Below are 16,008 nucleotides of genomic sequence, written 5' to 3'. Positions count from 1 at the left end.
ATCGGACGGATTATCCACCCGGACCAGACCTGCGGCATCCCTGGACGTCGCATCGCAGACAGCCTCGCTCTCGTGCGGGACACGGTCGAGTACATCAAGGTCCGCCGCGCACACGCGGCCCTGGTCTCCTTGGATCAGGAGAAGGCCTTCGACCGGGTTTCCCACGAGTTCATGGGCCGAGCTCTGCACCGGTTAGGTTTGGGTAACATGTTTTGTTCGTATGTCCGTCTGATGTATTTTGATATCCACAGCTCGGTGTTGGTGAACGGCTGGAAGACTGACCCCTTCCCTGTCCTCTCTGGGGTCAGACAAGGCTGCCCTCTATCACCTCTTCTTTTTGTTTGTGTTATAGAACTCTTCGCAGAGGCTATCCGGCAGAATGGAGAGATCAGAGGGATCACCGCACCGGGTCCGGGACGACACGAGGTCAAGTGCTCGCTCTACATGGACGACGTCACCGTCTTCTGCGCTGATCGTGGTTCAGTCGACGCCCTCGTCCAGACGTGTGAGAGGTTCGGCCGGGCTTCAGGGGCCAAAGTCAACTGCAGGAAGTCGGAAGCCATGCTCTTCGGGGATTGGCAGCCGGCCTCCTCCGCCCCCTTCCCCTTCAACATTCAACCGGATTTCCTCAAGGTGCTGGGAGTCTGGTTCGGGAAGGAAGGAGCGGCCCTCAAGTCCTGGCAAGAACGCTTGGCCAAGGTGAAGCAACGGATCGGACTCTGGAGCCTCAGACACCTCACTTGTGAGGGTAAGGCACTCGTCCTGCGTAATGAGGTCCTGCCCGTCTTGCAGTACACGGCGCAGGCCTGGCCCCCACACGTCACTGTGTGCAGGGCCATTACCAGGACAGTGTTTCACTTTGTCTGGGGATCCAAGATGGACAGAGTCAGGCGGGCCGTCATGTACAAGGAGCCTCGCAAGGGTGGGAAGGGCGTTCCAGATATCCCCACCCTCCTGCGATCCTCTTTTGTGTGTGATTGTGTCCGCCGGACTTTGCAAGTCAAGAATGGCTCCGCGGGCAGGTCCATGTCTCGCTTCTTCCTGCTTCCTCTTTGGAGGCGACTCGGCTGGGACAAGTGGGACAGCTCCTTCCCCTACAACTGGACGACGCCATGGTTCTACGGAGACGTCGTTCGATTTGTGGGGGAACATCAACTGGAGGGACTCAAGCCCGACTTGTGGAAGCCCAAAACTATCCACAAGCTCATCAGAGCCAAGGATGACGTGGAGAACATCACAGGACTTCACCAGGACACGCTGGAGACTGTGTGGACAAATGTGTCGTCTGACAGGCTGACCAACGGGCACAAGGACTTGTCGTGGATGGCGATTCAGGGCGGACTGCCCGTCCGGTCATTCATGCATGCCCGGAACCTGTGCAAGACCCGGTACTGCCAAAGATGCCCCTTCGTGGAGGAAACATCTTTGCACACTTTTTGGGACTGCGGATTTGCACAGCGCCTGTTGACTGCCCTTGAGGACGACCTGAGGAACTCTGTCCCCAGGGCGAGCCTATCGCACCATTCTGTGTTTTACGGACTCTTCCCTGGGGTTCATACCGTCGGAGCCATCCAGGAGGCTTGGCGCCTTATGAACTGCTTCAAGGATGCCGTTTGGGTCGCCAGGAACCGGCTCATCTTGAGGAGGGAGAGGATGTCCATCCAGGACTGCCGCAGGCTGATCCACAGCCTGCTCAGAGACTATTCCATCGTGGACAGTACGGAGGACGAGGATGAGGACTAAACCCCTCCTCCCCCTCTCCCCTTATGTGTCTTGTCTTTCAATAAAGCTTCGGGCCTGTGATTTTCCCCTCCCCATCCCCTTTTTCCCAATCCCCATCCCTTTTCACGGTTCGTCGTACTGTATTGATTGACATGCTTTTTCTTTCAGATTGAGTGTTTTGTGTAGCATAGGGGTGTGATGTGTCTAGTTAGTGCGTCGTATCCTCATGCTATGTAAATATGATGTAGAATTCTGTGTGTACTGGGCTGCGGCACTGTACACTGTCTGTTAACTTATTTTTTTGTGCTAATAAAAGATATATTCAATAAAAAAAAAAAAATTCTGTTCTTATCAGTTTAATATCTGATACGTCCCCTATCTGGGGAACATATATTAAATGGATTTTTAGAACAGGGAGATGGAAAAAGAGCTTGCTCTGTCCACTCCACGCATTGACCTGGTATTGCAGTATCTCCAGGACCGGTGCACCCCTTCTTTAATGCAGTTTCTAAAATCAGAAAGAATTGAATTCAATGCTTTTTGTTCATTTTGCTTGTTTGTCGGATTTTGGGATGGACTCTTTGGCTTTGCTTTTCTTCTCCTCATTGGATTTTTCATGTTAAAAGTTGCAGAAGCCAGATGACAAGCTCATTTTGGTTCAACTGCAGCAACTGTGCATTGCATTGCCATGTAATGTAATGTAATGCAATGCTATCTATCTAGCTCTCCCTCTATACTTCCTTTTGGATAAACAGACATATTAGGCAAGCATTTTGGAGCTTTCACCTAAATAACTACAGGTGGTGAGATAAGCTGCACAATATAATTGACCTTTCAGTATATTGTTGCACACACACCATCTATTTAGCAAATGCCCTTGTTATCAACAGCAGCCTTTTAAACTCACCTGAGCTAACAGGTATGTGAGCTGGTTACTCTGCTGCGCTTAAAATTTCTTTTTTGGTTTGCTACAATGCCTTTTCTGAAACGTTGTCTCCCTCTGCTGGAACACTGACTTCTTTCATTTAATGCCTGCAGACTATAAAAGAGAAACCAACCCAAAAAGTTTGGTTGATTAGTCTGTGTCATTCTTTTAAACTGTTGCTTATGGCGGTCTCTGTGAGCTTCTCAGTGACATTCAGCCATCCAGGTATCCCGCCTGCAGTAGACGGAATGTGGCAATGGAACGCTGGCTGCGCGTGTCATAATAGGCTCTGAGCCTTTATATACCTGCGCACAGCAGCAGCCACCTTCAGTCTGCTGCTGGACAGCCAGCAGCAGCAGCAGCAGGAGAGGTAATTAATCAGCAACCCTCCTGCTAAGGGTAGACAGCTGCTCGTTCCACCCCCCCCCCGCCTTAATTGGTTCTCCTCCCTTCCAACGGTGTTGAGGCGGGTGGGAACAGCCGGGGGTTGAGGGTACTGTGCTAAAAGAGGTGGAGTTATGCAGATCTAAAACGCGTGGATTGCAGCAGCAGCAAGCCGAAAAGTGCAGGCATGTGAGGGATCTAGAGGTTGACAGCATGTCTTCTTAACGGGAGTCCAGGTGGCCATCTCCACAAATGGACTTTTCAGAATCCTTGGGTGGCACCGTAGTCGGAAACCAATTCTGGTTATCGCTTCTCGGCCTTTTGGCTAAGATCAAGTGTAGTATCTGTTCTTATCAGTTTAATATCTGATACGTCCCCTATCTGGGGACCATATATTAAATGGATTTTTAGAACAGGGAGATGGAAAAAGAGCTTGCTCTGTCCACTCCACGCATTGACCTGGTATTGCAGTATCTCCAGGACCGGTGCACCCCTTCTTTAATGCAGTTTCTAAAATCAGAAAGAATTGAATTCAATGCTTTTTGTTCATTTTGCTTGTTTGTTGGATTTTGGGATGGACTCTTTGGCTTTGCTTTTCTTCTCCTCATTGGATTTTTCATGTTAAAAGTTGCAGAAGCCAGATGACAAGCTCATTTTGGTTCAACTTCAGCAACTGTGCATTGCATTGCCATGTAATGTAATGTAATGCAATGCTATCTATCTAGCTCTCCCTCTATACTTCCTTTTGGATAAACAGACATATTAGGCAAGCATTTTGGAGCTTTCACCTAAATAACTACAGGTGGTGAGATAAGCTGCACAATATAATTGACCTTTCAGTATATTGTTGCACACACACCATCTATTTAGCAAATGCCCTTGTTATCAACAGCAGCCTTTTAAACTCACCTGAGCTAACAGGTATGTGAGCTGGTTACTCTGCTGCGCTTAAAATTTCTTTTTTGGTTTGCTACAATGCCTTTTCTGAAACGTTGTCTCCCTCTGCTGGAACACTGACTTCTTTCATTTAATGCCTGCAGACTATAAAAGAGAAACCAACCCAAAAAGTTTGGTTGATTAGTCTATGGCATTCTTTTAAACTGTTGCTTATGGCGGTCTCTGTGAGCTTCTCAGTGACATTCAGCCATCCAGGTATCCCGCCTGCAGTAGACGGAATGTGGCAATGGAACGCTGGCTGCGCGTGTCATAATAGGCTCTGAGCCTTTATATACATGCGCACAGCAGCAGCCACCTTCAGTCTGCTGCTGGACAGCCAGCAGCAGCAGCAGCAGGAGAGGTAATTAATCAGCAACCCTCCTGCTAAGGGTAGACAGCTGCTCGTTCCACCCCCCCCCGCCTTAATTGGTACTCCTCCCTTCCAACGGTGTTGAGGCGGGTGGGAACAGCCGGGGGTTGAGGGTACTGTGCTAAAAGAGGTGGAGTTATGCAGATCTAAAACGCGTTGATTGCAGCAGCAGCAAGCCGAAAAGTGCAGGCATGTGAGGGATCTAGAGGTTGACAGCATGTCTTCTTAACGGGAGTCCAGGTGGCCATCTCCACAAATGGACTTTTCAGAATCCTTGGGTGGCACCGTAGTCGGAAACCAATTCTGGTTATCGCTTCTCGGCCTTTTGGCTAAGATCAAGTGTAGTATCTGTTCTTATCAGTTTAATATCTGATACGTCCCCTATCTGGGGACCATATATTAAATGGATTTTTAGAACAGGGAGATGGAAAAAGAGCTTGCTCTGTCCACTCCACGCATTGACCTGGTATTGCAGTATCTCCAGGACCGGTGCACCCCTTCTTTAATGCAGTTTCTAAAATCAGAAAGAATTGAATTCAATGCTTTTTGTTCATTTTGCTTGTTTGTCGGATTTTGGGATGGACTCTTTGGCTTTGCTTTTCTTCTCCTCATTGGATTTTTCATGCTAAAAGTTGCAGAAGCCAGATGACAAGCTCATTTTGGTTCAACTTCAGCAACTGTGCATTGCATTGCCATGTAATGTAATGTAATGCAATGCCATCTATCTAGCTCTCCCTCTATACTTCCTTTTGGATAAACAGACATATTAGGCAAGCATTTTGGAGCTTTCACCTAAATAACTACAGGTGGTGAGATAAGCTGCACAATATAATTGACCTTTCAGTATATTGTTGCACACACACCATCTATTTAGCAAATGCCCTTGTTATCAACAGCAGCCTTTTAAACTCACCTGAGCTAACAGGTATGTGAGCTGGTTACTCTGCTGCGCTTAAAATTTCTTTTTTGGTTTGCTACAATGCCTTTTCTGAAACGTTGTCTCCCTCTGCTGGAACACTGACTTCTTTCATTTAATGCCTGCAGACTATAAAAGAGAAACCAACCCAAAAAGTTTGGTTGATTAGTCTGTGGCATTCTTTTAAACTGTTGCTTATGGCGGTCTCTGTGAGCTTCTCAGTGACATTCAGCCATCCAGGTATCCCGCCTGCAGTAGACGGAATGTGGCAATGGAACGCTGGCTGCGCGTGTCATAATAGGCTCTGAGCCTTTATATACCTGCGCACAGCAGCAGCCACCTTCAGTCTGCTGCTGGACAGCCAGCAGCAGCAGCAGCAGGAGAGGTAATTAATCAGCAACCCTCCTGCTAAGGGTAGACAGCTGCTCGTTCCACCCCCCCCCCCCGCTTAATTGGTTCTCCTCCCTTCCAACGGTGTTGAGGCGGGTGGGAACAGCCGGGGGTTGAGGGTACTGTGCTAAAAGAGGTGGAGTTATGCAGATCTAAAACGCGTGGATTGCAGCAGCAGCAAGCCGAAAAGTGCAGGCATGTGAGGGATCTAGAGGTTGACAGCATGTCTTCTTAACGGGAGTCCAGGTGGCCATCTCCACAAATGGACTTTTCAGAATCCTTGGGTGGCACGTAGTCGGAAACCAATTCTGGTTATCGCTTCTCGGCCTTTTGGCTAAGATCAAGTGTAGTATCTGTTCTTATCAGTTTAATATCTGATACGTCCCCTATCTGGGGACCATAATATTAAATGGATTTTTAGAACAGGGAGATGGAAAAGAGCTTGCTCTGTCCACTCCACGCATTGACCTGGTATTGCAGTATCTCCAGGACAGGTGCACCCCTTCTTTAATGCAGTTTCTAAAATCAGAAAGAATTGAATTCAATGCTTTTTGTTCATTTTGCTTGTTTGTCGGATTTTGGGATGGACTCTTTGGCTTTGCTTTTCTTCTCCTCATTGGATTTTTCATGTTAAAGTTGCAGAAGCCAGCTGACAAGCTCATTTTGTTCAACTTCAGCAACTGTGCATTGCATTGCCATGTAATGTAATGTAATGCAATGCTATCTATCTAGCTCTCCCTCTATACTTCCTTTTGGATAAACAGACATATTAGGCAAGCATTTTGGAGCTTTCACCTCAATAACTACAGGTGGTGAGATAAGCTGCACAATATAATTGACCTTTCAGTATATTGTTGCACACACACCATCTATTTAGCAAATGCCCTTGTTATCAACGCAGCCTTTTAAAACTCACCTGAGCTAACAGGTATGTGAGCTGGTTACTCTGCTGCGCTTAAAATTTCTTTTTTGGTTTGCTACAATGCCTTTTCTGAAACGTTGTTCTCCTCTGCTGGAACACTGACTTCTTCATTTAATGCCTGCAGACTATAAAAGAGAAACCAACCCAAAAAGTTTGGTTGATTAGTCTGTGGCATTCTTTTAAACTGTTGCTTATGGCGGTCTCTGTGAGCTTCTCAGGGACATTCAGCCTTCCAGGTATCCGCCTGCAGTAGACGGAATGTGGCAATGGAACGCTGGCTGCGCGTGTCTTAATAGGCTCTGAGCCTTTATATACCTGCGCACAGCAGCAGCCACCTTCAGTCTGCTGCTGGACAGCCGGCAGCAGCAGCAGCAGGAGAGGTAATTAATCAGCAACCCTCCTGCTAAGGGTAGACAGCTGCTCGTTCCACCCCCCCCCCGCCTTAATTGGTCTCCTCCCTTCCAACGGTGTTGAGGCGGGTGGGAACAGCCGGGGGTTGAGGGTACTGTGTATAAGAGGTGGAGTTATGCAGATCTAAAACGCGTGGATTGCAGCAGCAGCAAGCCGAAAAGTGCAGGCATGTGAGGGATCTAGAGGTTGACAGCATGTCTTCTTAACGGAGTCCAGGTGGCCATCTCACAAATGGACTTTTCAGATTCCTTGGGTGGCACCGTAGTCGGAAACCAATTCTGGTTATCGCTTCTCCGGCCTTTTGGCTAAGATCAAGTGTAGTATCTGTTCTTATCAGTTTAATATCTGATACGTCCCCTATCTGGGGACCATATATTAAATGGATTTTTAGAACAGGGAGATGGAAAAAGAGCTTGCTCTGTCCACTCCACGCATTGACCTGGTATTGCAGTATCTCCAGGACCGGTGCACCCTTCTTTAATGCAGTTTCTAAAATCAGAAAGAATTGAATTCAATGCTTTTTGTTCATTTTGCTTGTTTGTCGGATTTTGGATGGACTCTTTGGCTTTGCTTTTCTTCTCCTCATTGGATTTTTCATGTTAAAAGTTGCAGAAGCCAGATGACAAGCTCATTTTGGTTCAACTTCAGCAACTGTGCATTGCATTGCCATGTAATGTAATGTAATGCAATGCTATCTATCTAGCTCTCCCTCTATACTTCCTTTTGGATAAACAGACATATTAGGCAAGCATTTTGGAGCTTTCACCTAAATAACTACAGGTGGTGAGATAAGCTGCACAATATAATTGACCTTTCAGTATATTGTTGCACACACACCATCTATTTAGCAAATGCCCTTGTTATCAACAGCAGCCTTTTAAACTCACCTGAGCTAACAGGTATGTGAGCTGGTTACTCTGCTGCGCTTAAAATTTCTTTTTTGGTTTGCTACAATGCCTTTTCTGAAACGTTGTCTCCCTCTGCTGGAACACTGACTTCTTTCATTTAATGCCTGCAGACTATAAAAGAGAAACCAACCCAAAAAGTTTGGCTGATTAGTCTGTGGCATTCTTTTAAACTGTTGCTTATGTCGGTCTCTGTGAGCTTCTCAGTGACATTCAGCCATCCAGGTATCCCGCCTGCAGTAGACGGAATGTGGCAATGGAACGCTGGCTGCGCGTGTCATAATAGGCTCTGAGCCTTTATATACCTGCGCACAGCAGCAGCCACCTTCAGTCTGCTGCTGGACAGCCAGGAGCAGCAGCAGCAGGAGAGGTAATTAATCAGCAACCCTCCTGCTAAGGGTAGACAGCTGCTCGTTCCACCCCCCCCCCCCGCCTTAATTGGTTCTCCTCCCTTCCAACGGTGTTGAGGCGGGTGGGAACAGCCGGGGGTTGAGGGTACTGTGCTAAAAGAGGTGGAGTTATGCAGATCTAAAACGCGTGGATTGCAGCAGCAGCAAGCCGAAAAGTGCAGGCATGTGAGGGATCTAGAGGTTGACAGCATGTCTTCTTAACGGGAGTCCAGGTGGCCATCTCCACAAATGGACTTTTCAGAATCCTTGGGTGGCACCGTAGTCGGAAACCAATTCTGGTTATCGCTTCTCGGCCTTTTGGCTAAGATCAAGTGTAGTATCTGTTCTTATCAGTTTAATATCTGATACGTCCCCTATCTGGGGACCATATATTAAATGGATTTTTAGAACAGGGAGATGGAAAAAGAGCTTGCTCTGTCCACTCCACGCATTGACCTGGTATTGCAGTATCTCCAGGACCGGTGCACCCCTTCTTTAATGCAGTTTCTAAAATCAGAAAGAATTGAATTCAATGCTTTTTGTTCATTTTGCTTGTTTGTCGGATTTTGGGATGGACTCTTTGGCTTTGCTTTTCTTCTCCTCATTGGATTTTTCATGTTAAAAGTTGCAGAAGCCAGATGACAAGCTCATTTTGGTTCAACTTCAGCAATTGTGCATTGCATTGCCATGTAATGTAATGTAATGCAATGCTATCTATCTAGCTCTCCCTCTATACTTCCTTTTGGATAAACAGACATATTAGGCAAGCATTTTGGAGCTTTCACCTAAATAACTACAGGTGGTGAGATAAGCTGCACAATATAATTGACCTTTCAGTATATTGTTGCACACACACCATCTATTTAGCAAATGCCCTTGTTATCAACAGCAGCCTTTTAAACTCACCTGAGCTAACAGGTATGTGAGCTGGTTACTCTGCTGCGCTTAAAATTTCTTTTTTGGTTTGCTACAATGCCTTTTCTGAAACGTTGTCTCCCTCTGCTGGAACACTGACTTCTTTCATTTAATGCCTGCAGACTATAAAAGAGAAACCAACCCAAAAAGTTTGGTTGATTAGTCTGTGGCATTCTTTTAAACTGTTGCTTATGGCGGTCTCTGTGAGCTTCTCAGTGACATTCAGCCATCCAGGTATCCCGCCTGCAGTAGACGGAATGTGGCAATGGAACGCTGGCTGCGCGTGTCATAATAGGCTCTGAGCCTTTATATACCTGCGCACAGCAGCAGCCACCTTCAGTCTGCTGCTGGACAGCCAGCAGCAGCAGCAGCAGGAGAGGTAATTAATCAGCAACCCTCCTGCTAAGGGTAGACAGCTGCTCGTTCCACCCCCCCCCCCCCCGCCTTAATTGGTTCTCCTCCCTTCCAACGGTGTTGAGGCGGGTGGGAACAGCCGGAGGTTGAGGGTACTGTGCTAAAAGAGGTGGAGTTATGCAGATCTAAAACGCGTGGATTGCAGCAGCAGCAAGCCGAAAAGTGCAGGCATGTGAGGGATCTAGAGGTTGACAGCATGTCTTCTTAACGGGAGTCCAGGTGGCCATCTCCACAAATGGACTTTTCAGAATCCTTGGGTGGCACCGTAGTCGGAAACAAATTCTGGTTATCGCTTCTCGGCCTTTTGGCTAAGATCAAGTGTAGTATCTGTTCTTATCAGTTTAATATCTGATACGTCCCCTATCTGGGGACCATATATTAAATGGATTTTTAGAACAGGGAGATGGAAAAAGAGCTTGCTCTGTCCACTCCACGCATTGACCTGGTATTGCAGTATCTCCAGGACCGGTGCACCCCTTCTTTAATGCAGTTTCTAAAATCAGAAAGAATTGAATTCAATGCTTTTTGTTCATTTTGCTTGTTTGTCGGATTTTGGGATGGACTCTTTGGCTTTGCTTTTCTTCTCCTCATTGGATTTTTCATGTTAAAAGTTGCAGAAGCCAGATGACAAGCTCATTTTGGTTCAACTTCAGCAACTGTGCATTGCATTGCCATGTAATGTAATGTAATGCAATGCTATCTATCTAGCTCTCCCTCTATACTTCCTTTTGGATAAACAGACATATTAGGCAAGCATTTTGGAGCTTTCACCTAAATAACTACAGGTGGTGAGATAAGCTGCACAATATAATTGACCTTTCAGTATATTGTTGCACACACACCATCTATTTAGCAAATGCCCTTGTTATCAACAGCAGCCTTTTAAACTCACCTGAGCTAACAGGTATGTGAGCTGGTTACTCTGCTGCGCTTAAAATTTCTTTTTTGGTTTGCTACAATGCCTTTTCTGAAACGTTGTCTCCCTCTGCTGGAACACTGACTTCTTTCATTTAATGCCTGCAGACTATAAAAGAGAAACCAACCCAAAAAGTTTGGTTGATTAGTCTGTGGCATTCTTTTAAACTGTTGCTTATGGCGGTCTCTGTGAGCTTCTCAGTGACATTCAGCCATCCAGGTATCCCGCCTGCAGTAGACGGAATGTGGCAATGGAACGCTGGCTGCGCGTGTCATAATAGGCTCTGAGCCTTTATATACCTGCGCACAGCAGCAGCCACCTTCAGTCTGCTGCTGGACAGCCAGCAGCAGCAGCAGCAGGAGAGGTAATTAATCAGCAACCCTCCTGCTAAGGGTAGACAGCTGCTCGTTCCACCCCCCCCCCGCCTTAATTGGTTCTCCTCCCTTCCAACGGTGTTGAGGCGGGTGGGAACAGCCGGGGGTTGAGGGTACTGTGCTAAAAGAGGTGGAGTTATGCAGATCTAAAACGCGTGGATTGCAGCAGCAGCAAGCCGAAAAGTGCAGGCATGTGAGGGATCTAGAGGATGACAGCATGTCTTCTTAACGGGAGTCCAGGTGGCCATCTCCACAAATGGACTTTTCAGAATCCTTGGGTGGCACCGTAGTCGGAAGTAGTCGGAAACCAATTCTGGTTATCGCTTCTCGGCCTTTTGGCTAAGATCAAGTGTAGTATCTGTTCTTATCAGTTTAATATCTGATACGTCCCCTATCTGGGGACCATATATTAAATGGATTTTTAGAACAGGGAGATGGAAAAAGAGCTTGCTCTGTCCACTCCACGCATTGACCTGGTATTGCAGTATCTCCAGGACCGGTGCACCCCTTCTTTAATGCAGTTTCTAAAATCAGAAAGAATTGAATTCAATGCTTTTTGTTCATTTTGCTTGTTTGTCGGATTTTGGGATGGACTCTTTGGCTTTGCTTTTCTTCTCCTCATTGGATTTTTCATGTTAAAAGTTGCAGAAGCCAGATGACAAGCTCATTTTGGTTCAACTTCAGCAACTGTGCATTGCATTGCCATGTAATGTAATGTAATGCAATGCTATCTATCTAGCTCTCCCTCTATACTTCCTTTTGGATAAACAGACATATTAGGCAAGCATTTTGGAGCTTTCACCTAAATAACTACAGGTGGTGAGATAAGCTGCACAATATAATTGACCTTTCAGTATATTGTTGCACACACACCATCTATTTAGCAAATGCCCTTGTTATCAACAGCAGCCTTTTAAACTCACCTGAGCTAACAGGTATGTGAGCTGGTTACTCTGCTGCGCTTAAAATTTCTTTTTTGGTTTGCTACAATGCCTTTTCTGAAACGTTGTCTCCCTCTGCTGGAACACTGACTTCTTTCATTTAATGCCTGCAGACTATAAAAGAGAAACCAACCCAAAAAGTTTGGTTGATTAGTCTGTGGCATTCTTTTAAACTGTTGCTTATGGCGGTCTCTGTGAGCTTCTCAGTGACATTCAGCCATCCAGGTATCCCGCCTGCAGTAGACGGAATGTGGCAATGGAACGCTGGCTGCGCGTGTCATAATAGGCTCTGAGCCTTTATATACCTGCGCACAGCAGCAGCCACCTTCAGTCTGCTGCTGGACAGCCAGCAGCAGCAGCAGCAGGAGAGGTAATTAATCAGCAACCCTCCTGCTAAGGGTAGACAGCTGCTCGTTCCACCCCCCCCCGCCTTAATTGGTTCTCCTCCCTTCCAACGGTGTTGAGGCGGGTGGGAACAGCCGGGGGTTGAGGGTACTGTGCTAAAAGAGGTGGAGTTATGCAGATCTAAAACGCGTGGATTGCAGCAGCAGCAAGCCGAAAAGTGCAGGCATGTGAGGGATCTAGAGGTTGACAGCATGTCTTCTTAACGGGAGTCCAGGTGGCCATCTCCACAAATGGACTTTTCAGAATCCTTGGGTGGCACCGTAGTCGGAAACCAATTCTGGTTATCGCTTCTCGGCCTTTTGGCTAAGATCAAGTGTAGTATCTGTTCTTATCAGTTTAATATCTGATACGTCCCCTATCTGGGGACCATATATTAAATGGATTTTTAGAACAGGGAGATGGAAAAAGAGCTTGCTCTGTCCACTCCACGCATTGACCTGGTATTGCAGTATCTCCAGGACCGGTGCACCCCTTCTTTAATGCAGTTTCTAAAATCAGAAAGAATTGAATTCAATGCTTTTTGTTCATTTTGCTTGTTTGTCGGATTTTGGGATGGACTCTTTGGCTTTGCTTTTCTTCTCCTCATTGGATTTTTCATGTTAAAAGTTGCAGAAGCCAGATGACAAGCTCATTTTGGTTCAACTTCAGCAACTGTGCATTGCATTGCCATGTAATGTAATGTAATGCAATGCTATCTATCTAGCTCTCCCTCTATACTTCCTTTTGGATAAACAGACATATTAGGCAAGCATTTTGGAGCTTTCACCTAAATAACTACAGGTGGTGAGATAAGCTGCACAATATAATTGACCTTTCAGTATATTGTTGCACACACACCATCTATTTAGCAAATACCCTTGTTATCAACAGTAGCCTTTTAAACTCACCTGAGCTAACAGGTATGTGAGCTGGTTACTCTGCTGCGCTTAAAATTTCTTTTTTGGTTTGCTACAATGCCTTTTCTGAAACGTTGTCTCCCTCTGCTGGAACACTGACTTCTTTCATTTAATGCCTGCAGACTATAAAAGAGAAACCAACCCAAAATGTTTGGTTGATTAGTCTGTGGCATTCTTTTAAACTGTTGCTTATGGCGGTCTCTGTGAGCTTCTCAGTGACATTCAGCCATCCAGGTATCCCGCCTGCAGTAGACGGAATGCGGCAATGGAACGCTGGCTGCGCGTGTCATAATAGGCTCTGAGCCTTTATATACCTGCGCACAGCAGCAGCCACCTTCAGTCTGCTGCTGGACAGCCAGCAGCAGCAGCAGGAGAGGTAATTAATCAGCAACCCTCCTGCTAAGGGTAGACAGCTGCTCGTTCCACCCCCCCCCCCCCGCCTTAATTGGTTCTCCTCCCTTCCAACGGTGTTGAGGCGGGTGGGAACAGCCGGGGGTTGAGGGTACTGTGCTAAAAGAGGTGGAGTTATGCAGATCTAAAACGCGTGGATTGCAGCAGCAGCAAGCCGAAAAGTGCAGGCATGTGAGGGATCTAGAGGTTGACAGCATGTCTTCTTAACGGGAGTCCAGGTGGCCATCTCCACAAATGGACTTTTCAGAATCCTTGGGTGGCACCGTAGTCGGAAACCAATTCTGGTTATCGCTTCTCGGCCTTTTGGCTAAGATCAAGTGTAGTATCTGTTCTTATCAGTTTAATATCTGATACGTCCCCTATCTGGGGACCATATATTAAATGGATTTTTAGAACAGGGAGATGGAAAAAGAGCTTGCTCTGTCCACTCCACGCATTGACCTGGTATTGCAGTATCTCCAGGACTGGTGCACCCCTTCTTTAATGCAGTTTCTAAAATCAGAAAGAATTGAATTCAATGCTTTTTGTTCATTTTGCTTGTTTGTCGGATTTTGGGATGGACTCTTTGGCTTTGCTTTTCTTCTCCTCATTGGATTTTTCATGTTAAAAGTTGCAGAAGCCAGATGACAAGCTCATTTTGGTTCAACTTCAGCAACTGTGCATTGCATTGCCATGTAATGTAATGTAATGCAATGCTATCTATCTAGCTCTCCCTCTATACTTCCTTTTGGATAAACAGACATATTAGGCAAGCATTTTGGAGCTTTCACCTAAATAACTACAGGTGGTGAGATAAGCTGCACAATATAATTGACCTTTCAGTATATTGTTGCACACACACCATCTATTTAGCAAATGCCCTTGTTATCAACAGCAGCCTTTTAAACTCACCTGAGCTAACAGGTATGTGAGCTGGTTACTCTGCTGCGCTTAAAATTTCTTTTTTGGTTTGCTACAATGCCTTTTCTGAAACGTTGTCTCCCTCTGCTGGAACACTGACTTCTTTCATTTAATGCCTGCAGACTATAAAAGAGAAACCAACCCAAAAAGTTTGGTTGATTAGTCTGTGGCATTCTTTTAAACTGTTGCTTATGGCGGTCTCTGTGAGCTTCTCAGTGACATTCAGCCATCCAGGTATCCCGCCTGCAGTAGACGGAATGTGGCAATGGAACGCTGGCTGCGCGTGTCATAATAGGCTCTGAGCCTTTATATACCTGCGCACAGCAGCAGCCACCTTCAGTCTGCTGCTGGACAGCCAGCAGCAGCAGCAGCAGGAGAGGTAATTAATCAGCAACCCTCCTGCTAAGGGTAGACAGCTGCTCGTTCCACCCCCCCCCCCCCCGCCTTAATTGGTTCTCCTCCCTTCCAACGGTGTTGAGGCGGGTGGGAACAGCCGGGGGTTGAGGGTACTGTGCTAAAAGAGGTGGAGTTATGCAGATCTAAAACGCGTGGATTGCAGCAGCAGCAAGCCGAAAAGTGCAGGCATGTGAGGGATCTAGAGGTTGACAGCATGTCTTCTTAACGGGAGTCCAGGTGGCCATCTCCACAAATGGACTTTTCAGAATCCTTGGGTGGCACCGTAGTCGGAAACCAATTCTGGTTATCGCTTCTCGGCCTTTTGGCTAAGATCAAGTGTAGTATCTGTTCTTATCAGTTTAATATCTGATACGTCCCCTATCTGGGGACCATATATTAAATGGATTTTTAGAACAGGGAGATGGAAAAAGAGCTTGCTCTGTCCACTCCACGCATTGACCTGGTATTGCAGTATCTCCAGGACCGGTGCACCCCTTCTTTAATGCAGTTTCTAAAATCAGAAAGAATTGAATTCAATGCTTTTTGTTCATTTTGCTTGTTTGTCGGATTTTGGGATGGACTCTTTGGCTTTGCTTTTCTTCTCCTCATTGGATTTTTCATGTTAAAAGTTGCAGAAGCCAGATGACAAGCTCATTTTGGTTCAACTTCAGCAACTGTGCATTGCATTGCCATGTAATGTAATGTAATGCAATGCTATCTATCTAGATCTCCCTCTATACTTCCTTTTGGATAAACAGACATATTAGGCAAGCATTTTGGAGCTTTCACCTAAATAACTACAGGTGGTGAGATAAGCTGCACAATATAATTGACCTTTCAGTATATTGTTGCACACACACCATCTATTTAGCAAATGCCCTTGTTATCAACAGCAGCCTTTTAAACTCACCTGAGCTAACAGGTATGTGAGCTGGTTACTCTGCTGCGCTTAAAATTTCTTTTTTGGTTTGCTACAATGCCTTTTCTGAAACGTTGTCTCCCTCTGCTGGAACACTGACTTCTTTCATTTAATGCCTGCAGACTATAAAAGAGAAACCAACCCAAAAAGTTTGGTTGATTAGTCTGTGGCATTCTTTTAAACTGTTGCTTATGGCGGTCTCTGTGAGCTTCTCAGTGACATTCAGCCATCCAGGTATCCCGCCTGCAGTA

At 46.2% G+C, this 16,008-nt stretch overlaps 10 non-coding genes and 1 pseudogene across 10 annotated transcripts; all 11 read left to right on the top strand.

Moving 5' to 3' along the window:
- Positions 1-2,015: 2,015 nt before the first annotated feature.
- Positions 2,016-2,216, top strand: LOC141247225 (U2 spliceosomal RNA; annotated as a pseudogene).
- Positions 2,217-3,336: 1,120 nt separating this feature from the next.
- Positions 3,337-3,527, top strand: LOC141247208 (U2 spliceosomal RNA). Its single transcript, XR_012310694.1, has one exon. It is a non-coding gene; the product is annotated as a U2 spliceosomal RNA (small nuclear RNA).
- A 1,119-nt stretch (positions 3,528-4,646) lies between these two features.
- LOC141247207 (U2 spliceosomal RNA) lies at positions 4,647-4,837 on the top strand. The gene has a single exon (XR_012310693.1). It is a non-coding gene; the product is annotated as a U2 spliceosomal RNA (small nuclear RNA).
- A 1,120-nt stretch (positions 4,838-5,957) lies between these two features.
- Positions 5,958-6,148, top strand: LOC141247221 (U2 spliceosomal RNA). The gene has a single exon (XR_012310707.1). It is a non-coding gene; the product is annotated as a U2 spliceosomal RNA (small nuclear RNA).
- A 1,112-nt stretch (positions 6,149-7,260) lies between these two features.
- LOC141247219 (U2 spliceosomal RNA) lies at positions 7,261-7,452 on the top strand. Its single transcript, XR_012310705.1, has one exon. It is a non-coding gene; the product is annotated as a U2 spliceosomal RNA (small nuclear RNA).
- A 1,120-nt stretch (positions 7,453-8,572) lies between these two features.
- LOC141247206 (U2 spliceosomal RNA) lies at positions 8,573-8,763 on the top strand. Its single transcript, XR_012310692.1, has one exon. It is a non-coding gene; the product is annotated as a U2 spliceosomal RNA (small nuclear RNA).
- A 1,124-nt stretch (positions 8,764-9,887) lies between these two features.
- LOC141247203 (U2 spliceosomal RNA) lies at positions 9,888-10,078 on the top strand. Its single transcript, XR_012310690.1, has one exon. It is a non-coding gene; the product is annotated as a U2 spliceosomal RNA (small nuclear RNA).
- A 1,130-nt stretch (positions 10,079-11,208) lies between these two features.
- Positions 11,209-11,399, top strand: LOC141247202 (U2 spliceosomal RNA). The gene has a single exon (XR_012310689.1). It is a non-coding gene; the product is annotated as a U2 spliceosomal RNA (small nuclear RNA).
- A 1,119-nt stretch (positions 11,400-12,518) lies between these two features.
- Positions 12,519-12,709, top strand: LOC141247201 (U2 spliceosomal RNA). Its single transcript, XR_012310688.1, has one exon. It is a non-coding gene; the product is annotated as a U2 spliceosomal RNA (small nuclear RNA).
- A 1,120-nt stretch (positions 12,710-13,829) lies between these two features.
- LOC141247212 (U2 spliceosomal RNA) lies at positions 13,830-14,020 on the top strand. The gene has a single exon (XR_012310698.1). It is a non-coding gene; the product is annotated as a U2 spliceosomal RNA (small nuclear RNA).
- Positions 14,021-15,144: 1,124 nt separating this feature from the next.
- Positions 15,145-15,335, top strand: LOC141247200 (U2 spliceosomal RNA). Its single transcript, XR_012310687.1, has one exon. It is a non-coding gene; the product is annotated as a U2 spliceosomal RNA (small nuclear RNA).
- Positions 15,336-16,008: the final 673 nt, after the last annotated feature.

Source organism: Phyllobates terribilis, unplaced genomic scaffold (genome assembly GCF_046119375.1).
Source record: "Phyllobates terribilis strain yellow unplaced genomic scaffold, ASM4611937v1 Scaffold_2849__1_contigs__length_102677, whole genome shotgun sequence".
Taxonomy (NCBI): domain Eukaryota; kingdom Metazoa; phylum Chordata; class Amphibia; order Anura; family Dendrobatidae; genus Phyllobates; species Phyllobates terribilis.
The sequence above is the reverse complement of the archived record's forward strand: the minus strand, read 5'-3'. Positions and strand labels throughout refer to the sequence as shown.